Source organism: Anopheles stephensi, chromosome 2 (genome assembly GCF_013141755.1).
Source record: "Anopheles stephensi strain Indian chromosome 2, UCI_ANSTEP_V1.0, whole genome shotgun sequence".
NCBI lineage: Eukaryota > Metazoa > Arthropoda > Insecta > Diptera > Culicidae > Anopheles > Anopheles stephensi.
In genome coordinates, this window is record NC_050202.1 from 60,573,424 (window position 1) to 60,597,300 (window position 23,877).

The window sequence follows — 23,877 nt, forward strand, 5'->3', positions numbered from 1 at the left end:
CTTGCTGGTGAATAAATAGAGAACCAGCTAAGCGCGTGGCGAATCCAGCCGGGAACGGAACCGTAAGGAAAGGATGGATAATTTATTCTTTTCAAAGGCTAAACCAGACAGAGCCCACCACTGCCGAGTGGGCATGGAAATTGTTTTCGTGAAAAGTTTCCCGGTCCCGGTGTGGGGACCATAACTAATTCGGCCACAACCGAATAAAGACGACGCGCGCGCGCGCTTTTCCGGAAACGATGTTCTGTGTTTATCGCTTTTTATGTAAATCTTCCGATAAACAATTGTGTTTTGTGGAAGTGAATCAAAGTTTGTGTTTTGGAATTTTTCGCTCTCTTGATTGAAAATACACGGACAAAAAATCACAAAGAAAAATTGCTTAATAATGTCCAATTTTCTTAATGAAAAATCACCAGTTACAAAACTATCTGACAAGCAGCGGTTATGGTTTTGACGCCTTTTCCTGCCAATTGGTAGTGATTTTTTTTGTTGCTTTTTTGGTCCTCGGACCAAGCATGAACACAACCCATTTTCCTTTTAAATTCATGACACATGTAGGACACCCCATACAACCGAATGGGAATGGCCATACACACACACACCATCGCGCACGAGTCGGCTCGTTTGTTTCAATAACAAAAAATCTCAACTCCCCAAAAGCAGCGATTCCTTATTCATGATACTGGTCCGGTGTTCTGAAGAGCAGCACGAGCACAGCACAGGAGACGGAACGTGTACAGCTCCAACATGTGCAGTATGCATATTTCATTCGATATCCAAACACAGTTACCGAAGCAAAAAAGGTGGAATCGGGTTGCCTCACCAAAAAAGAAACATAAGAAATGCTATGCTTTTACATCACGGGAAAGGAAGGAAATCGGCCAATATATGGACACACCAACTCGCACACAAACAACGCAAGAAGCTGGAGAAAACCCGGCTTGAAATTAATATGGCACATACTTTTGCCCAGGGGCCGTCTGGAAGAAACGACGAGTGATAATTGATTCTGCACACAAAAGCACGTATCACTCGGTTTGCATACTCGTGCATTTAAACACACACACACATCCACACTTTGGATACGTACAAAAAGCGGATGAAAAACTTTGACCATCATCATCGGTCCCCGAAACGGGGCACAACGGCCACCAAACCAAACCAGTGAAAGCCAGTGACCATAGTAGTCCTCTCTGTTGCTCTGGAGCGATGGACTTCATAAATTAGCTTGCATCATAGCACAAACACTTCGTATGCTCTTCTTTGGGACCATTTTCAGCAAAAGAGGGAGAAAGGAAAACAGCTTTTCCACTGCCGCTCTAAATCATGCTGCTTGGTTAAAATGCTTATATCATCGCAACGGGCCAAACCCCCACCAGGCCTATTGTTGACATCCGTGATGAAATTTGACCCAATCTAGGGGTGGGGAGAGGTATCCCCCGAACAGCAGAGAACCAGCGACGGATGAAAAAGGAGACATGTGTTTTATCTAGCATCCAGCATCCCGAAAACACCGAAAACGATCCCTCCGCCACTCGTCAACCCCAAACCAACAGGTTCTTCTGGAAGGCAAGAGAGATCAACTGTGAAGGATGAGTTTTCTTCCCACGGATCAACCATCAACACTCTCCTTACCTCTTAGTTACTTTTATCGACTTTTCCCAGACTAGACGGGGCAAGCATCCTCCCCCCTAAAAAAAAAAGTTCACTATTGGGCGTGTGCTGAAGCTAAACAGCAGACCTCCAGTGAGCCAACCAGCTCATGCTTTCTCCATTAGCTTTTGGGAGAAAGGCATAGAGGCCCGTGTAAGCACACCGTATCATTTCTGGGCCAAAGCTAACCATAAACGTACCCGCCACCGTCTACCACACCCCGTGCTGCTCATCGTGTGTGCTTATCATCAAAAGCTCGGTGACATCATGCCTTCTTCACCTCTCACACCACACCTACGCTGCTATGTTGTTTGACGAAAGTTGATTGAATATTGACGCCAAATACTTTCGGCTGTGCTTATGCTGTGTTAATTCACTTTGCGCCTTTCGTTGATGGAAGCTGTTTATCTTGCGGTGCTGCTTATCATTATGGGCGCAGAGTTTAACGGTGATGCTGCAACGTTTACACAAAGCGTTGCTTGTGCTGGACAAATAATTGTATCGGGAAAATGGAAGTGGATTTGTGACAGACCTGCTAACTGATAAATTTAATAAATTCAATAAATTCAATAAATTCCAATCCTTCCTTGCTAACCATTCTGTATTGAAGCTCACGAGAAATCGTAAAAGTTGTTTACCTGTTAAAATGCACCCCTAGTTGACTAGTTTGCTCAGCGAGAAGATCGCTGAGCAGCAGGAAGTATTTTCCGACCCGCTATCGCGCTACTGCTATACGTCAACATCTCCAAACAGCAGTGCTATGGATGCTGTCTAACAATGCATTACCCGGCAGCTAAAGTTGATTGAGTTTAAGATGTTTCAGAAAACATTTACCACCAGCCGGTCGCCTACTCCGTCGCCGACAAACGTTGCACCGATGCACAGACATCGCAACTGCATCCACTAACTGGTATCATTCTTACGCTGACGTACACACACACACGCACATTGCCGTTCCGGATCCGGTAGCGAAAGCGCTGTCTTTACACACCGTATTAGCCATGTGACCCCATTTGACTTGCGATAACCAAACCCGGTGGGGGGGTGGGGCGAATACCACGCCTTCGAAGATCTACCACCTTTCTTCGCAAAACGCTGGCAACGACGGATGTAATCATCATCTCTCCATGCAGTGGAGGAGCATGGACGCACACACATACACACGCACATGCACCGTTTGTCACATCTATTGGTTCTGCTGGCTGCAATTGCACCACCGGAAGGCACTGTTTTCCCGACGGTTGACAGACGGAAAAGTTTTGCCCTCCCCCCTCGCTTGGATCTCTTTTCGGTACGTAGATAATCTAGGGATGAGAGTGTGAGCTTCTGTGCCGAGTGTGCCGTGATGGATGGCAAAAATAATGAAACAACTCAACGACCAAGAGAAAACAAGCACCCCGAGCCCGAAACCCCCGATTTTCCCCCCCGACACTTTCCGTACACACCTTTTCCAGTCCACAGAGGATGCGCGCGCTTAAAGTCACAGCCAACCCTCCCACACAGCTGCCGGAACAGTTCTGAAGGTGGTACGGTATAGTTTAATGGAAACAATGTGGTACACACGCTTCCATCCAACTGTCGGCCCGGCATATGCCGGCATTCCACGTGGATGCACAAGGATCAGAGATCACGATCCGCTGTTTGCATGTGAGCGCCACTTCCTGCGTCACTACTACTAATTCGCCGACCCATCCATCCGGTCGCCGACGGTTTTATGCTGATAAATTGGCGAGCCCCCCCCTTAATGGTGGTGTCGTGTGTGTGAGAGAGCATTGTATACGATTCAAATCTCAACCGAAGCGACACAGAATGATGACAATAACAAGAGGATTTTGCAATGGAACTTTCTGGTTTGGGATGGTGGGCCCGCAAAACGGTGGGACAACAAATGGTGGGAAATTTGCCAAGAAATAGTGCCACCCAGAAAAGGTGTGAAGTTCGGGAAGGGGTTCGTTCGTTACGCGCCCAACGAAGAAAGAACCATTACGGAGTGAGTTTCTCCACCGTCCGACGGTGGCGAGGGTTCCGCACAAGTCACAGTATGTGGTTGCTTTGTGCGTGGCAGAGAAGCATATGGTAGCCCTACATTGTGTGGTGAAGGAGGGGGTGGGGAGGGGAGGAACTGAGGGTCGTCTAGCTGAGTCTATTTTCCTGGTGCTATTACTACGTGTGCTGCCGGCGCTAATATATAGATATGGGTCACATGCACAAGCGTACGCTAGCTCCCACACACTTTCTCAAAAATGGTTTCAGTTTCCAGCCGACCTGTACGAATTTTTATCCTATTTCCCTGCTTACTTCCTCGATTTTTCTTTGTTTCCCATCCGCTTGATGTCAGTTTTTTTTTCTTCGATTGCATTTCAGATTCATTTTGCTTCACTCACCAGGATGGCAGCAGGTGGAAAACTTTCGCAAACCCATTTCTCTCCCGTCGGCGAAACAAATTGTTCCACCAGCCAGCCAGCCAGCCGAAGGAAATGTGTTTTCGTGAGTGACGACAAGTTACTTCGACTAAAGCGCCACAACCAACACTACATGGACCAAACTTTGGAAGGGAAGATGCGTGAAAGCACCGCACACACACACACACACACACACACACACACACATCCACGGAACCTTTCTACAAACAAACCCATACGTACGGCATCCTGCGTGCAGCGAGCCTTTGAGCGAGACCAAGTCAATTCCAGTTCCTTTCTGCTCCAGCAGAATAAACTGCTCTAGACATCCAAGGGCACAACACAACGTACGAGAAACCGTTGATAGTATCACCTTTATTTTCGTGCTCTGGCGTGTGTGTGTGTGTATGTGTGTGTGTGTGTGTGCGTGTGTGTGTGTTGGGGTTCATTGTGCTTTTCCAAGAAAGTCAACTACACACCCCCACACTAATCAACAGTAGGAAGACGTAACACACTCGAAAAAAAAAACTGGAGTATTGTTGGAGAAATAGACCAAAAATCCACATAAAACGATTCATCCGAGGAGGCGATAGAAGAAAAGAATAACTTCAACATCTGGGAATGTGCGTGAGTAAGCCACAAGATGATCGTTTGTCTGATGGGATGCTTTAATGCGGCCCAACTGGGAAAGGATTTCGTGCCGTGTCCTGTCCCTCACACATACGACAGCACACCACACAAATCTTCCCCCGTAGCAGCATAAGTTGTCCGAGAGGACCTCGAAGTATGTAATCTACTTTCGGGGAACGAAATGACCGAAAACTAATTAAATAAGATATGCGTCCTAGTTCTGGGAGAGATTGACGGGTAGATGTGCAAATCCGAGCCCCGTAGACAAGCAGTAGTGCTTAACTGGTGTGAGTGTGGTGCTGCTTCCGGTGAACTCGAGCTCCCATATTCCAATAGAGCGGCATCTGGTAGACCAAAGGATGCCACACACTAATTGTGCGTTCTATCCTGCTTGAGCACCGACCGAAAGACATCATTTGCTTCTACAGCGTGAAGTTATTCCTGCCAGCCGTTTACAACCAACCTGTGGAGTGGAGGCTTCGTTCCACCCAGGTGGTCTCGCGTACGCTGCTGACGAGCGCGATTACTTTAGCTAACTGTCATCATTATCGTCATCATCTTCGGCGCTTCTGAAACTAGTCAGTTCATTGCAAAACGGTGTTCTTTACCGGCTCTATCGCCCCCTATCGACGGTGCAGTACGGTGCAACTCTAACACAACTGGAGGGAAAACTGTTGCCCTCCCCGGTGGGAAACTCTTGTCGAGTGAGCTCCCGCCATTAGCGTGAGAGTCCGACGCTGTCACATGACCGACTCCCGGTTAGATGTCATTAAAACGAGGCAAACGTGCAAGGATAACGACAACGGTGATTGCTTACCGGTCACACAAGACTACGCGACTCCACCATCCATCCATCCATCCAGCTCCGTACTACCCGCTGTGCTGGCTTGGGGTATGACAATTGCTAATGTCTTTTGTGTCGGCGGGAGACAAAAAGGAAAACTTTGCTCCTACCTTCTGGCCCATCGACGGTGAAAAGTGGTAAGAGCTCGTACTCTGGGTGCTCACGAAAGCATGACAAGTGAAACAGTGGATATAATGACTGCGTAATAGGACTAGGTACTAGGCAGACAGCAGTATGCTTTTGCAAGGGTAGTGTATGAACTTTCGAGAATTTGGAAGCTTTGCCAAACGGATGAACAAACGATGGGTTTCGGAGAAATAGGTAAAAATTTATTGAAGCTTTTGTGTGTACCATATGGACTTATGATAACCTAGAAATTTATCTTCGCTGTAGTACTCCCCAATGAACTGATATGGTCTCATATTTTAAATGGCTTGTTTCAAAGTATAAAATAACATTTCCTAAAATTGAAATTGTAATATTTTCTTAAAAAATGCATGTTATTTCAAACGGAAACACTCCCCGGAACCTAAACTTCCAGCAAGAAACCATATCCATCTCCCATATCAGCTTAGCAATCTCGGGCCACAACATTCGCCACCAAACCCAACATCAATATAGCACACAATTTCATAGAATTAGCTAAATAATTTACTAGTAACAGCATGTTAACATGAACATTCAGCCAAATTTCGACCGAAAACGCTCTGTTCCGTCGCATGCTCCTGGATGAAGTGGTTGACTGTAACGTGAAGGTTGACTGGATTGGCTTATAACTAACCGAAATGTTAGCACCGTCAATCTCGTCCCCCCCTCCTGCACCCGGTTGCTGGTGGAAAACTTCAAAGCAGGCAGCAAAAATATCCGAAATGTGCCGTTGGCAGGCAAAGTGACAGCCTGGGGTTTTGCGCGCGTTGAGAAAGCGAAGTAGTAGTAGTCAACCCGACGACGCAGACACTGGTCAAAAACCTGGTTATTGTTTCACCGTTTGATCCTTTTCCCGCGACGGTGGACAAGTGCGTCCTCTGGTCTCCAATTCGAACACAGGGTGGGTGAAAATAGTGTGAGGGGGCTGGCTCACTCTCCTGCATCGACTCTCCGCCCCGATGTTTTGATGACTTTTCAAAGCTTATGCTAATTTTGCGTGCTCAGCTACACTAAGGACCAACCCTCAATCGACCGCGAACCGCAGTTGGCGAATTTAGAAGCTCTGTATTAGGGTCGAATTGCTCGAACGGTTAGGCCAAAGGTTGCCCGTGGAAAGCGCAACCAGAATGGAATAACTACTACCTTTGAAATGAATTACTTAAGGGACGCACACGCACACACTATTAAAGGGCGGATCAGCTTCGAAAAAATAAGGATATTATTTTGCATGATTAAAACAGCAGAATAAAAAAAAACTCTGAAACAATGACGAAAGGTCTTGATTTCTGCACCCGTTGTTAAAGCTTGTTGGTGTTGGTTCAGATTTTTTTTTCCACGATAGCTTCTGCCATAGTCACCCGCTCCCTTGATTTCGAAATTACGGCAAAAGGTTGAAGGATTATAATTGAAGATCAAAAAGTATTTGGTGCTCGGTAGGTCGACGGATATAAATATGGCGCTTCGGTGCTATTACGCGCAATTGAGCAGCTTTTTCCGCGAAATGAACCTTGAAATAAAGTAATTAATTTGTTGGCAAGTACATGCTTTCGACCCGGTTTGGCCTGTTCGGATGTACTTTAATGATAGAATATTTTTGATTTAACTGTTTTGTTTTGTTCCATAAATTGAAGCCCTTTACATTTACATTTTACAAAGTAAATGCAATTTTACCTCTTCCAGCTAGACCAAAAAACCAGGAAAACACACACAAAGTCCTTTCGGGGTTTTTTTTTTCATCAGCTTCATTTCTCACGCAATTGAATATTCATCTGCGCCACTTGAATTCATCAACTTTGTTCAACTGCGATGAGTTTTTTTTTTGTGTCTTCTACCGCATAACGCCGTTGCTTACTAATACTCCAGCTTTAAAGCCACGGCAGAACGTCTTAATACTGGAATGGAAATAAATCCCAAGCGCTCGCACAACCCGCACAAGGCCAGCGATTGAGTCGCTGGGAAAAAGGAAAATGAACAGCAGTCCTTTTATTCATTTCGCAATTTCGCAAACATCCTGACAGCAGCGGCGTATGCGGTTCGCAAGAAGTGGAATTAATTCCCTTCATGAAAAGAACTGGAAACATGTGTTTGTAAGGCAAGTTTTGTATATCAAACGATCCCTGGTCGATGTGGGATTTTTACTTTCTTTTCAGCACGAATCGATACGACAAGGCAATGGAAATGTTCTAGGCACGGCCGAATGTAACATGCGCATCTAGCGTAATGATGCTAATCGATGGTTTGTATAACGTCTGACGTCAAGCGTTTTGAGAGAGAGAGAGAGAGAGAGAGAAAGACGGCGGATTTGAAAGTTGACTGACTGGAGGAGGAATATATGCATTGATACAATCAGTCAAAAAAAGGGATTCAATTTTCTGCCCCCTGCATGGGGTCTGATTGTGATGATGTAAAATCCACCGTTCAATCCTTCCACGAAGATTAATTCGCCAACATGCAGCCCGGGTGGGCCGGGTTTGGTCCCTGAAAACGCACCTGAAACCTTGAAGCTCGCGAAGAAACCGACACTGACGATGCTGACAGAGCGTAAAATTCTTTCGTGAGAATCATGCTCGTAACAGGACGCACACAACATACCATCTCCATTCCTGGACGAGATGAGCTTTGTTGTCAGTTAGTTTAGGTCCTCTTTGCTCACTTTCATCCCTCTGCTAGCCTACGGGTGGGCTCGTGTTTCGCTCGTACGCAAATTTCTAAACGTTGGCCTCATACGCACACGTACACAAACCCACACTTATGCCCGCCACGGTCGCCACTTCCAGACGGTTGCTTCCATGGTTCGTGGTTTTCTTAACCTTGGCCGTATCGCCTACCGCACTAAGATAGAGATTATCGGCCCATTTTCATTTCACCTCCGGGTTTTTCGGGGGAAGGTAAAATGCTCCTCCCAAGGATAAAACGCGCCTCGGAAGCATTCGGCTAGTTAGCGGTTTTATCGGCGAAAGGATTCCGCAATGAGCATGTGCTAATGCCATCATCACACGCCACACATGCAATGGCGCTATTACGCTGTATGGGCTACATCGAATCGAGAAGGCCCCGTACCGGAGAGGTTTGGCAAAAGTTTTCCCCCGGTAAGGGATATTAAATTTTGCTTAATTTTGCTGTGTGATGTTTGTATAATTAGAGTCTGGAGAAAACCGGGCGGACGTATCATTAGTACGAGACTCAAAAAATAAGTTTTTTTAATTCTAGGAGCTCAGCAATAGCCGACAAATTGACCATGAAGGCGTTTGTTATTTTTATAACTCATATTCATGTGAAGGCGCAGCTATCCGAGAGCTCGAAAGACCGAAATAACTTATTGCTGCCCAATCATCACTAATTGGAAGGACTCGTCAATTTTCTACCACGCAAGTCTCAATGCTGTTCTAGACCTTTGAATTGGGCTCGAATTTTTGCTAGCAACGATAAGGACTTTCATAAATCTGTTCAACATAAAATTGGAGAATGATATAACAACATAACCAAGGATCAATTATACTGCATAACCCATGATCCATGCAATCTACTTCGAAAATTGCAGCAATATTCGTGCCACATTCATCAATACCGTCAACTTCCAACCGGCATACTATCAAAATGAAACGCAAACACTGTTGTCTAGGGGGCCTCGTACGCTACACGCACGCACACTGCATTCTTAGACCAAATCGGGGTAAAGTTTACGTACAAAACCCTCCCCTTCCTTGGTAAATAGCTTTACGGATGGTGATTGCACTGCATTATTCATCGTAAAATGAAGCTTCCTCATCCTCAGCACCCGAACGAACCAGGCACTGAATCTCATTTTAATTATAGCCAACAATCGATCCCTTCCTATCGATCAGCGCACTATAACAATGCCCCGTCGTGTCCGTGTGAAAATGTGGAGTCTTACATTATCGAAAATTTGCATGCAGTCCTATTCAAAAGGACTACCGTGCGGCGGTCGGTTCGTAACGTTCGCGTTGGCCAACCTCGGTACAAGACTTTCTATTCTGCACCGTCGTCAGTTGTTGGACTCAAAGCGATTGGTTCGGTATGGCTTATAGTAAGACGCTGTATCCCTGTGTGGAAACGGGGATAAAATTGGAAATATGGAAATACGTTTGATAATAAATTATCGGTTTCGTAACAGGATTTACTGATATGAATGAGTTTGAGATGATGTAAAATATTCCAACTATTACAAAAAAGTACTATTATATAAACAACTCAAGTCTAGTTACCAAGTGCCAAGCATGAATAATTTGCTAGAATTATTCAACTCAATTTACCTATCGAGTGTGTTTAACGCCATTGAAATCAACACAAATTCAATTATTGTCCTTTAACAACCACCGTCCGTATGTGCGCCACTGATTGTGACTTCGTCGCCGTTATGCTACAGTGATTCGGTTAGGCCGGGTACATAAGCACATAAGCGGTGGAAGAGCTGACTAGGTGGAGCTGGTAGAACGAGGCACCAAATAGTATTCCTACGCTTCCCTCGTGCCTTTCTCGTGCTTTCTTGCACTAGCGATTTTAGTGCGGGGCCCTGTAGACTTAAACAATCACTCACATGGAACGGTGCACAATAATATTTGGGTCTGACATTGACCTGATTTAACGTCGTTGCGTGGATGGTTTTATTTGTAGCATTGCATTGGTAGGAAGTTTGTTTTGCATACAAAAAACATTATTTCAGTTCTAACAATGCCATTTAACGTGGGAGAATACAAGTCTCGTCGGGGCAGCAAAAAATTTCCAAAATTTGAATATTGAAACAGCGAAGGTTAGTTAGGTTGTTATGAAACAGACAAGGGTATAATTTTGTTTTTAGTGCAATGGATAAACGTCAATTTGAACCTTCACAATCGAGCTACAGCTTTACAGATTTAAACCAGTCCTCTCTGTTCACCTCAGCAAATAAGGTTCTTGCACAAAAGCAGTGCTAATATTGAAATCGTGTAGGTCGCCAAATTTGTTTGAATTGTTTACACTTCGCTGTCAGTGGGCCATTGCTGGAAGAGGTATTGGTCTCTAGTAAATATTGTGCGTCAATTTCATGGGACAGAATCTTAACTATGAATGATAAAAAGTTTGTAGACATAACAGTAAGCAACGGTCAATATAACTTACATAGTTAGAAAGACGAACTCACGATACATTCATGAGAAGTTTCTCAGTCTAGTGAACCTACGCTGAATCAACTTCAGTCTTTCATTTCTAACTATTGAATGGAGCTCCCAAGTCTCTGGCTTTAATAATATAGTTAGGCGGACAAACGTAGGCAGAAACTGCTGTTAAGCACATTGACACAATGAATTCTTTAGCATGTCTTATTTTAAATGGTGAAATAAATTCTTATCCAAGAAACTTGGCAATACGAATAGAGAGAAGGTTATATTCTTAAATGCCTATGCCAATGACGGATCAGTATTTCAGCAAATTGTTCGTCACATCTTCCAAACTTCATCATTTGTCTTATGAAGGTCTCTTAACGGTTAACTCTCACTTTCCAGCCATCGAAGATACCAATTGTAAGGACAGACTTTATACGCGAAATGCCACCCATACCTCGGAAGGTTATCGACCGCATCTTCAACACCATTGACTTTCTCTCAACCTCTAATAAAGCACCTCCAGTGCTGGGCTTCACGATTAACTCAAGCAGCTACATTTCATTAGACGAATTCTCGCGCCAAATTGTCCATAATCAAACGATTCACGTTACATTTCACGCGCACCTCTAGCCCGGGAAAATATTGCCCCAGCAATGAAAATGTCAAATCGTTGGGAAACCATCGTCCCAGGCAAAAAAAATCCATCATCAACCATCGGTCCCAGTCCTGCTAGTGGGGAAAGAATCACTGGGAATGGATAATGCGAAAATCATCCAGCCGAACGAACGAACTTCCAGCCAGCGCGAGGGAAACACAAGTATGGCGGCGGGTGAAATTGAATTGGATGGTCACTATGTTTCTACTGGCTGGCACGCAATGAACCGTAAAGAGTGCTGACCGCGAACTGCTTAGGGCGGTCAGTCATGCAGGGTTTGTGGTTGAGCGTGAAAGATAGCTGCTACGGCGCACAGAGGAAAGCCCAACTCAACGGTAAAAACTGCATTGCGGTGTGGAAAATTGCCGTCGTCACGGAACTGCGACAAACGGTCATTGCTCGAAGCAATAATGATGAAAAAAGCATTTCGCAATTAAATCTTCAAACCTGCGCGGTACACCGTTGCTGGTATTGTAGCTGGATGATTAAGTTTTACCATAGGAATAGGTTAATTTATGATAGTGCTAAAGAAGCCTTGTTTGAACTGAAGTAAATTAATTGTGCTAATATCGCAAATAAATTAATTGTGAGCATTTTTACGATATTTAAGGATAAATTACACCACGATAACTTCAATCAGAAATATGAGGACATTAGCGATTAAAAAGCCCTACACCTACACCTATCAAGATAACCTATCCTATTCTTTAACTTATCGAATCCACTCTGCCTGAAACACATCTAACTTATTAGCACCACCATGGCGAAACCTATGCTACTTTTGATCGTATGCACACATGTTACCGAACGGTCAGACGTTCAAAAGACAGGAGTTGGCCTTTGATCAGGCAGACATCACAACGGACATCAAAAGGATTTTCATCAACCCTGTTCCCTCCTAACCACACTCGGGGCCGCCAACATCCGAAGGTCCGCGTTACCGACACTACAACCACTCCATTTTCATCACCATCATCAGTATCATCTTCATCATCATCAATCGTTCAGATAAACGTTATCATCCGGAAGTTCACCCTGGACCTAAAGTGACCTCGCACTATCATTGGGGTCCTTCCCGAACGCGAGCATCCGTTGAACCGCACCAAACGCTATTTGTCTCGTCAGCCCGAAACAGCAGCAGCTGCAGCACCACACCATCACAAAACGAACGAGAGTAAGTGTGGATGGCATTAGAATTGATTTGCAATTACAATTTACCTCGCACCAATCCGGTAGCAAGCTCGCTCTTCGGTACCAGCGAAACTTCTTCACTTCATCCGGGTAGCGATACTAAATGCTAAAACAATGGTGTAAAAGCTGTTGTTTTCCTCGGAACTTCCTGTGCCTCCGGGCTCTCCCCCCAGCCAAGCAGAAAGCCAATCTCGACGAAATGAAATCAACATAATGGGGAAATGGAAGACGAAACACAAGTGCACACGCTCACCGAGGGCACACTTGGCAACGCTCACCGGGGCGAAGGTGAGTGAGTGAGTGATTTGGTAAAAGGATTTACCTTAACTTCTCCTCCTTTTAAGCCCAACTTACACTGTTTCTCATATTCCATCGTATGGCGTCGCGTCGTGATGGTATGGATTTGCATTGCATACGGCACCAAAGTCGTTGCCGTCATCGAGATCGTACCGAGGGCTCAAGCCCTTTTTCTTCAATCGCCCGATTCTGCTGCAATCGTTCAGGTCACAGGTGTTCGATACTCGCCGTATGTCGATCGAAACGAAGAATGGCAGCCATCAATACTGCTACTTCTTGCGCAGTTTTTGTTCCAGCCATCAACGATCCATCGGGAGATTTGTGCCCGGGGGAGAGTGAGCAATCGATGTTGACAGCAGCCGGGAATAAACTTTTGTGTGCATGAAGCCGTTTTTATGCCCAGCAAACTTATTTTCACGACAATTTCCATCGAATGTTTCCATTTAAATTATTTTGAAGTTTTCAGGACACATATCTGAAAGACTTTGTTCTACTCATGAGGCACTGCACCTTCGAGAGGTCTTAGGCCTGCCATTTCTGGTTTTCTGTGACTTGATAGTCACATTGATAGTAGCTGGATGGTCAAGTCCTGCGTACAGGAAGCGGTTAGGATTGGGATTTGATCCCCTGTCCTGCCGTATAAAGACCGGCGCCGCTGTCGCCTCGGCCACTGAACCGCCCCAAGACTTTGCTTGCAAGACTTTAACGGGTTAAAAAATCGCTTCGCATACATGGGTTCTCCATTCAACAGATGATAATTTAATTACCAAGATTTTTTGCTGTTGCTGCTTGCTAACACGCTCTACACACAAACACTCTCAACAGCGCAAACACACCCGCATGATAGCACTCTGGAGCGTAATATCGCTAATTATAATCACTTAATCGCACATCACACACGTCGCATCTCGAGGTGCCAACAACCCAGCAAGAAAACGTGTACCGCGCGCTGCTGCCTACCTACCCCCACCATTAACGAACATCAACGAACCGTAGCCATCCGCCCTAACATATGTCCCGTCCTTCCGTGAGGTATCAGTACCGGCCGGGGTGTGTAAAATCAATGTAACACGAACACATCAGGCAACGGTTGATTGCACCAGCCCGATACACCAAAGTGGAAAACGATTCTTCCCGGCGAGAAAGCAAAAAGCGACAGCGTCACACACTCACACGGACCAGTAAAGTACCATCTGAACAGTGTGAAAAACAATGTCACAAGAGGGAGAATAAATATTCTATTAGAGTGCCAAATCGCGGTACTCGTTTCGTTGTGCGACAGATAACCCTCTGCCAAGGAGCAGTGTATGTCAAGAGATCCTTGAAGAGGTAAAAAGAAAAACGAACCTTACTTCCTACATTCACATTTGCCAGATATGAGATCCTCACATGGCACCCTTTTTAAAATATGCATATTCTTGAATAGATTCAGTAGAGCAGGCATACCAACGCTCGCCAGAGATGGCTGTTTTTCATGACTTTCGCCATTTGCACCACACACCGGGCGCGGCGACGTTCCCCCCTCCATCGGTACTCAAAAAACCCCTCTAAAGGATCGCATTTTCACTTCCAATCATTGAGCTGATGTACTGATTCCGTTTTTCCTTCGTTCAATAACTTTTTTTCCGCCTGCTGGCTTCATCGAGTGAAGTTCCCCACTTTGGCTTGTCAATATTTTTCGCACCACCTAAGCAACACGTACCTAGAAGAATTCCGAAACAAGGACGAGGGCTAAGGACTATATTTTTTTCTCTCGCAAAATAAACCATGAAAAACAACCATTCACCAACCGTGCAACTGATAGCGCGCGCACACACCTCGGGCAAAGAAAACGGTGCGAATAATGTCTCACCGATGTCGATCGATAACGCTGCTCAAGCGAATACTCTACATCCATCGAATGTCGCTCCCCCGGTCGTCCCACGCGGTTCGGGACGAACGTCAATTGACTGCTGCCGGGGGACTACTGTGACTTCGTTTAGGTGTGTGTGTGTGTGTGTTTTTTTTTTCTCGAGACGGAAGCGCAAACAAACGCCAGTGACAATTGGGAGCAAACTTCCGGTGGATGTTTATTGCGGAGCAAATCAGATACAGCGACATGAACGGGTTAGGATTTTTATTATTTTTGTTGGAACTCCTTTCCGGAAACGAACTTCCGGCGACGGTTCCTGATACGGTTGAAGGGCGAAGCTGCTTGCTATTTTTTGAGGGCCATCAGTAGGATTCAATGTTTTTCAGTAGGGTGTGAAGAAGGAAAAAAAAACGATGGAAATACCACAAAACTGATTCTCGGAAAAGGAAAACCTGGATCGAATAGGCTGACTGAGAGTGTAGTGTTCATTTTTCTGCTTTTGAACCGTTGGAGAATTGAGTGTGTGTGTGTGTGTGCACCCTCCTTTCCGGAAGGACTACTATTGGAATTGATTTATCCACCCAAAGAGGCACCTCTCAAACACCTCAATCTTCTTCAGGCTTTCACCCTTCAATATCCGGCACCAGCAGCCTGATTAGTGGACGAAGTCTTACGGTTTGCCTAAGATACCTTCTCCTGTTGAACATTTGTTGACCGTGGAAATTGTTGTTTGCTGTGTTTTCCAATCGATCGAAGCCGAGAAAACCTTTACCGACCATTTCCCACACGGACATAAAACGAAATCCGAAACCAATTCGCCCGGCTTAAAGGAAAATAGATTGACATTATATTGATCATCGGCACACATGGCCATCCTCCAAAAAAACAAACTAGACAATCGATTTTTGGCGGTTAACCCCTAGTATCCAGCAGGAAGATGACGATGGTCCCCTGGCGAATCATCAATTTTTAAGTATCTCTTTAATATTCATTACCACTCTATTAGTTGAGTGCGACGATTTATACAAATATTTGCTCATGGAGGATGCTTTCTTCCTTCCTCGACGAGACCGAAACGATGAGCGAAACTCCGAACAAAAAACAACCTAAACCGATCTCCAGTCTACTTGAGCAAGCACGGCACAAGCCAATCGGGCGTGAAATATCAGCCGCCGGGAAAAACCGTTTACCACCACTGGGCGAGGGGGAGGGCGAAAACAAATTCGGTGACAAATAGGCCTTACGTCTGCCCAATAATTCGTCGCCCGTCTACTTTGCCCGTTAACTTTGCGACCGAACCGGTCACGTGCCGGTCTCTATTTGTCAACCGTCTTTGCGGTACCCCGTCTGAAGGTCGAACCGGAATTCTACCCACCACGTGCGGGAATTATAAATTTGTGTTGCGCGCGCTTTAAAGCGCCCAAAAGGAAATACGATAGCAAGCTTTCTCTCCAAAGGGTGTTCCTCCCGTAGTCTTGTAAGTCAACCGCTGATCACGCGAAAGTGTTAAACCAGGAAATCGTCTCGGGAAGCAGGCCGTCGCCCAAGTGTGGAGAAAAGTATAAAAATAAACACACAAACATCGGGAACGAGACTTCGAGCAAAAACGAACCAAGTCTTATGACGGATAAGATGAGCTCCAATTAGACGACACAACTTCTATGCACCAACAACAACACCAGGGCTTATCGCAGTGCGCAAACCGTCACTTACTGGAGTTGATTTTTCTCGCTTTTCTTCCCCCAACTCAAAGTTTACTTAATTTTACCCCCTCCTGTACCTCCCCCAGGATGAGTTGTACATACAGGCGAAAGCATAGCAGCGCCGAGATGATGTGCCAGCGACGACACTTCAATAAGGCTGTGTCGTCCCAATTATACACTAAATTGCTAATCGGATTTGTTTTATTGGTTTCGGTACGGAAGGACAAAAGTTGTTGAAAACTCCCGGTAGGCATTAGGGCGTTGCTGTTTTCTTTGGCCACTGGTTAACTCCACCACCATGACGGTGACGAACGAACGACGGCGTAAGATGACCGTTCCGTTTGGAGCTCATGAACCAACCAACGGGATTTACATTTGAATGACAGAACCTTGTGGGCGGGCAAAACGCTTCCCCCGGTCAAACTTTGCATCCCGGTGTCAGCTTGTGCGTAAAGTTTGCGAAAGCGTTTGCGGGTATTAGAATAGCAACTTTCTCTTTTTTTGTCAACGAAAATCGCCCAACAATTCATTAAAATTGCGAGACGATCCCGAACGTGACAGGCGGCAGCAGGCTCACAATAGCTGAGCTTGGGCTTGGGTGGAACGACCAACAAAAAAGCGTCTAACAAAATTGATTATTTTGTGAGCGGCTAGTGTTTTGAAGGTAAAATGAATAAAATTAAGCTTCCGTCTAAAATGGCATTCAATTAAGTCGGATAATTTAGACAACGCATTAAATTATTGGCGCTGGATTTCGGTTGTTTTGGAATATTTAGCTTAATTACCGTTGTGGTAATCGATCGAGGAGCACAGTTTTCCGGGAACGGTGGTCATAAATGATTATTTTTAATGTAGCTATTTTATTGGTGGAGTGTCCTCAGAATTCCTTGAAATAATTCAAATACTTTTAAAAACTTTTAACTGCCCCAGAAATCCTTTAACTTCAACAAAGTTGGTGTCCTGGTGACTTCACCACACACCCATTTAAACAATTCAGTCCACTATTAATATTTATTTACGTTTAAATTGTCTGGCGATCGTGACCACAGCTTTCGGAAGCCGGCAGTTCCCACGAACAATAATTAATTGAAACACAAAACCCATCACGCCACATCGAATGACAACCTTAATTGATCGATTAGGTCCGGGGTGCAATACCGCACACTGTATCAATTTCAACGCGCCTGGCCCCAACATCCTCATAGCTCGGGATGTATCATTAAAATATCCAACGCCAATATTTCAGCACAACACAAAAACTGCACCGCGCGCATATGCCCAAAAAAGCAAAAAGGCGGCCATCCTAGGCGGCTTCTGTCCGCCAGGAAGAAGACAGCACGACGCGGAATCGGAAGCGAAATCCATCCATCTTTGGGTGACAGTTATTTTCTCCCAGTCTATCGGTGTCTTGCGTCGCGTTCATGGTTCAGCTGGCTTACAGTCGGCCGGAAGATAACGACGCCTTGCCTATCACTTACAACCATCGTCTCATCGAATCAATCACCAAAGTCTTCGGGGTGAGTGCGCTAGCGCTACTTTTTTTTTCCTCACAACGCGTCTGCCGTTTTAACGTTTCCGGACGCGAACCGTCTTCGATTCCAGCTACTGAAGCACGAAAACCATACTCAAACGAAAGACGTTCCCACCAGCTATTCGCTATTTGGCCTCCCCTTTTTACAGGCTCATTTTTCCAACCAAAGGCACCCACACTCGGTGACGCATAAAATATCGCGTTCCGAGTTTCCGCCAGCCGCTATCCGCACGGAAGTCGTAAGCAGAAAAATGCGAAACTGGAGATAGCAAGCAAAAAAAAAAGAAAACAGTGGAATGCTTTAAATCAATTCATTTTCCTACCATCCATACTGCGGGTGAAGTTGATATCCTAAATATGTCAGGCGGCGAGTGAGTGGTACATATCTGCGCTTCACGCTTCACCGATATCTGTCAGAAACGATCTCGCCAAACCGTTGCTCATCAATAAGAATTTTAAAACTGCAGCTTTACTAACAGGTCTATCGTTAGATCCCCAACGACCAAACAATTCGGTGAGCGAAATTCCTTGCATGAGAAGTTTCATGCACTCGGCCCAAGATCGCATTCTTCAATAAATATGGAACCCTACAATTGTTTGTAAGCAGCAAATAATGCGCTTCTCTTCGGCGGTCGGAAGCACACACACACACGCGTCGGTACTTCGATTCTCGTCCTTACGTGCTTTATAGATGAGAAAGTTTGCATACTTCGCTTGCCAGAGGCAGTCGTAAGGGGGAGGCCACATTAATATTCATCTCATCGCGTTCATCGTCGTCCAGTTCTGTCAATCGTCTGTACCGATCGTCCGACCAATAATCTATTATTTCCCCACCCACCATCAGTGCTCCCTCTCACACCCTCGGGGTGAGGGTGAAATATTTTGTTTGGTTTTGTTCTTTTATTCGGCAGCAAAGTGCTCATAAAACGGTTTGACCTTCTTTTCGAGTTCTTCCCTTTAGCTGGGAGGGACACAACATTTCATATCGCACCGAACACAATCGTCATCGTCATAACTGTCCCCAAAGCTAGCGAGCGAGCGAGTGAGGCACAAAACACCTGCGCCTCGGGGGCCCGTTTGCGTCAACACAAATATTAGATATTGTCCAAGGACAAGGTCATGGAAGCATGGTTTAGCCTCCCTTGCTGCTGTTGTGCTCGAATCGATCTCGTTGACTTTCGTATTGCTTTTTCGTACACACTGCTGGTATCCTCCCACATGAAATGTCTATTTTCGGTTGCTTTTTTTTGTTGTTTGCTATGTTCTATATTCTCCGGGGCCATTCATTTTCAGCATTGTGTGCATTTTAATTTCTTTCAGACCCGGTCACGGTCAATGCGTTTCTCCATGCGCCGAAACAAAGCAGAACTCATCACGGCACTGATGAGTGCAAATTTATGTTTCTGTGTTCTGGGCCACATAAGCCCCATGTAGAGCCGGTAAAGTGCAAAAACCACACAGGAAATGAAATGAATCAAATGGCGAACGGTTGAAACACGCGGAGGAAGTTTTAGAGGTGATTCAGGGGGTTCTCTCACTCTCCCTCTGTTTGTGATTTACCTTTTGAATAAACTTTAATTCCATTTTAGACCTGTAGTATTTACACATGGCTATTCAGGTAAGGGTTTTGAAAAAGCTTTACCTTTAGTTTGATTAGTTTGTGTGAAGTTAAATAGTATTTACCGATTTGAAAGAAAAAAATCCGCCTGTCGAACCAGTTCATCCAAAAACGAACTTCCCTATTCAGCTGCAATTCTGGCTCGTGTGGTTGCATACCCCTAAATAACACACAAAAATCTCCCCCGAGGGCAAACATTCTAGTGTTGAAAGCATGCTAAAAACTATGCTAACAATCCGGCAAACTACGTCCCACAGGGTAATTCAGTCGGTCGGACAGAGTGGACGACGAAGCCGTAGAAAGTGATCGAGCGACGAGCAGTGCGGAAAAACTATCCTCGGGACGCAAGTCTCAAAACAGCATTAACACGTTAGCAACTCCAAGCAAATGGCGTCATGTGGCCAGAATCGAGCCGTGTTCAGGAAGAGCGACCAGCCGACTACTGGTGACTATGGTTCCGCCTGAACCTACTCATCGGAGCTTTTCCGAGGCTCGTTGCCGTTGGGTTTGAATGAAAAGTGGTGGCCGCACGTGGCATGTGTAGAGAAGCAATATAGCTCTTAACACACACACACACACATGTATGGGACATTCAACTATGGGAGTATTGCGTCCGGTCAGGTTTCGGTGGTTCGGTAACATTTAAGTTATTTCCCGCGGGGCATAAAACTGGTCGGTAGGTTCCGCTACGACTGGATTCGATCCGCAAACGGCTCCGACCCGTGCTGGCGGGACTTGTAAGTATGTGCCCTTGCCCCACCCGGTCTGGAGTGGCCATTTATAAAAGCGAAATCGTGAAGGCTTACTCCGACTTCACGGGACACTAAAGGAAAATGAGTCCCCAGAGATGGGGTCTGAGACCCGAAAAGCTCGCCACACCCGACCATTCTGGTGAGTAATCGGGCCCCGGAGTTGGCATGTGTCTCCAACATATTTTCCAACCCACAATTCGTCTCCGAGCGATGAAGAAACGAAAAGAAAACGAAACCACGCAGGAAAAGACGGAAACTAACGGCAGAAAAGAAAGGTGCACGAAGGTGCAAACGTGACCAGAATTTGGGGCTTTCCCGTGGCCCCACACGAGTGACACTAATGGACTTATGTTTTACTTACTTCTCCCCGCGTGCCCGACCAAAGACCAGCCGCTGATTGAAAGGTGCGTAAAATTTTATGGTTCAACTTTTGAAAACCCCTTGGTATCTCTCTATAGCGAGCGGGGGGTGATGATGAAGGTCGAGGAAAGCAAGGGTGACGCATCATTGAAACAAGCCGTTAATAGACGGATTATTGTCCTCCCGTGACTAATCCAATGAGATAGATTGCTTGCCCCGTGTAGTACGCGATGAGCGGAAAAAGGATTTGCAGTCAATGAGGAAAGGTGTTTCACCCTTTTCTATTCATGTTTGTAACTCTGGCTAGACTGGCGTAATTGAATTATACGTTTATTGAATGTATAAAGCTACATAATTGCTTAATTACTGATGCCGTTGTTTTTACGATGAGAATTGATCCTACAAAGAGCTTATGGACTCACCCTTTTTTATGAGATTGAACAACCAGCTTCCTAGGCCTTCCTATAATACTGGTCTAGCAATATGGACATGTCCAGTAGCGGATCAAGATCGAAGCATGACCTAGACTCTTAGCAGAATGTAAGCTGTTCTTTGTTGTTGCTGACTCTGAAGAGGCCTCTAGTCGAGTTCTGGGCCCACTGAATGATAGAGGCTCTCAGAACCTAACAACCCGTCACCACTTAAATTCCCTTGAAAGCTCGAGGTCCCAAGCAATTGCTCAAGCCATCAAAATAAAAAAAGAGTTCAGTTTGTCCTCTGATTACGAGGTTCGATCACTCAATGATTCTCTTTGTATTGACGTGTTGAAGTTAAAGCTCTTCGATTAGAATACTTCACGATTTTTAACATATTTTTGATAGAATTAGTTGAAATTAAATTCAAAACATTATCTCCCTCTTCTTTGCCCTTAAAGTTTGGAGAGGTCGCGGCATGATATTACCCACAACTGGAGAGTCAGTTCTGCGTACGAATAGTTCCATAACTACAAGATATTTAATCGCTTGATCGATACTACACCTTTTTACCCAACATTCTCTCACCGTTGCAACTTGGCCTATTTATCATCTCCTGTTGCAGCCGCCGAAATCTTTTGAATATGCAAATCTTTGACGTTTTCTTACCACACCGATAAAAGAAAGTTTTTGTTTTCGAGCGTTGATTGCAGGTTTCTGGCTTTTTGTTTCCTTCTCTCGCCAACACATATTCCTCGCCATGTCTGTAGTTTGTATGGCTGCCCCATGTTCGGCTTCATCGTGTGACATCCACGAACCTGCCGATGGTACGCTGATTAATGCTAATGACCGGTGCTTTCGGTCTTCCCGCCCTGATCTTTCGATTTTCGTCACCATGGTGAAAGCGCGTCCCGGCCGTACCGTTCCGGCATAAAGAAGCACTTGCTGGGAAAGCGGTCGGTCGGCATCCGATTTCGATCCGGATGTTTTGAATTTTCTAACTGCCATCGCGGCCGGGTTGTATGATTAGCGAATCAAACGTAGCGGTGTGTCTTACAAGCGAGGTTCGTTGTTTACCGTTCGCTTGATCGACAGCCCTTTTTGGAAGCGACGACCGTGGGACACACGATGGAAATGGGTTGGGTTTTTTTCCATTTTTCATTCACCTTCCCTTCGGTGTTCGTATAACACTTCAACCGTCTGGTGCGTAGCAACGACCGCAATAAACAAATTTTCATTTGCGCTTCATTGCAGCCGGTCGAGGTCCTTCGCAAAGCAGAAATCGTCTTGTTTTCGTCTACCAATGCAATCGTTCGAAATCGTTCTTTGATGTTGTTTGTTTTTTTTTTTTGCTGCCATGAGCTTTCCTTGTGCTATGGGGGTTTTGTTTTTATTATGTTACGATACAGGTGTAAGAAAATCAAGGATGTCTTACAGCTAACCAACCGAAGCAAAAAGTGGACCCCAGAAGGTGTAGCTAAGGTTACAAGTTGTCAGGACTCCACGGGACTTCAAATGGGCATTGAAGTTCTAAAGTCATTCCCAATTCAAGACTTTAAACGAAGAAAAAACACGTAGTGCTAACGGGGACCAAACATAACATTGTATAACGCATCGTAACGGACTTGTGGCGGACACAGCAAAAAAAAAAAACAACCTCTCGAACGGACAACGTGCAAAACAAAAATAAAACGCACACGGGCACCCCAACCCCAACGATCGACTTATGCTCCATGTGTATTGAAGACAACTCAAGGCAACACACTCACACACTGTTAGGCATGCAAGTTTTATAGCCTCACCTCTTGTCTCGTCTCTGCCAAACATTCGATCGCCATGAAAAACGTAACCGGACTCCGACGACTTCTTTCGACTCGGGGGTCTCTTCTCGGTGGCGACTAGGACACGGTGGTACAGTTCCATACTAACTGTTGGACATTCTAATTTGCTGCTGCTGATCATTGCGATGTAACTGCCAAGTCGCTAATACCCTAATAACAGTTCCGACTCCTAATGTTCCTCCAATTCCGTGCTAAATTTTGGAACCGTTTATTGAGAATTTAAATCTGCCTCATTTCCAAGAGTTCCACCAGAGCTTTTACTGGCGATAAAGCTCCTGGTCCCTGGACCTGATGTGTTTCATACGAGCATGGCACTGTTGGTTGTTGGTTTGTTCGCCAGGCGTTGATTCGATCATCCCTTCGACCCGTTTCTCATTCGCGGTCGCCACAAGGGCCAGACCCAGTGCAGGGTGGGGTTTCGATTGCCGCCAACACTACACTCTCTTCCAGTCTGCGCTTTCACGGTTCATTCGTTCCCGAGGTTCTTGCTGTCTAAGCGCTCACCCACCACGATCCGTGGAATGCAGTCGAAGCAGGTCGCAACGCAACTCCCTTTACGCTGTATGCATGCATGTGTGTGTGTGTGAAGAAACATAACAAAATGAAATCGAGCTGACTGAAACAAACAACGCGGGCCCGATGACTGACCAAAAGTTGAGGGAAATATTACAACAACAAAAAAGGAACTCCACATCACCCCTACAACATATGTGTGTGTGTGTATGTAGGTGTGTTGCGTGGTAATGTAAATTAAAGAAGAATACGGCGCAAAACAACACAACAAAGCAGCTTCTGTTGTTCGAGAATAATAGAAGCTCTCCATGGCGACGCGGTCTCCAACGCTACCAGCACACACACACTGACGTGTGCCTCTATTCCGCGTGTT

General features: G+C 45.4%; 1 protein-coding gene across 14 annotated transcripts in view; it reads right to left on the bottom strand.

Annotated features, from left to right (window-relative positions):
- The window catches only part of LOC118506502 (homeobox protein 5), an 84,544-nt gene that overhangs the window by 57,862 nt on the left and 2,805 nt on the right, over positions 1-23,877 (bottom strand). The gene's annotated exons all lie outside the window — the stretch shown is intronic.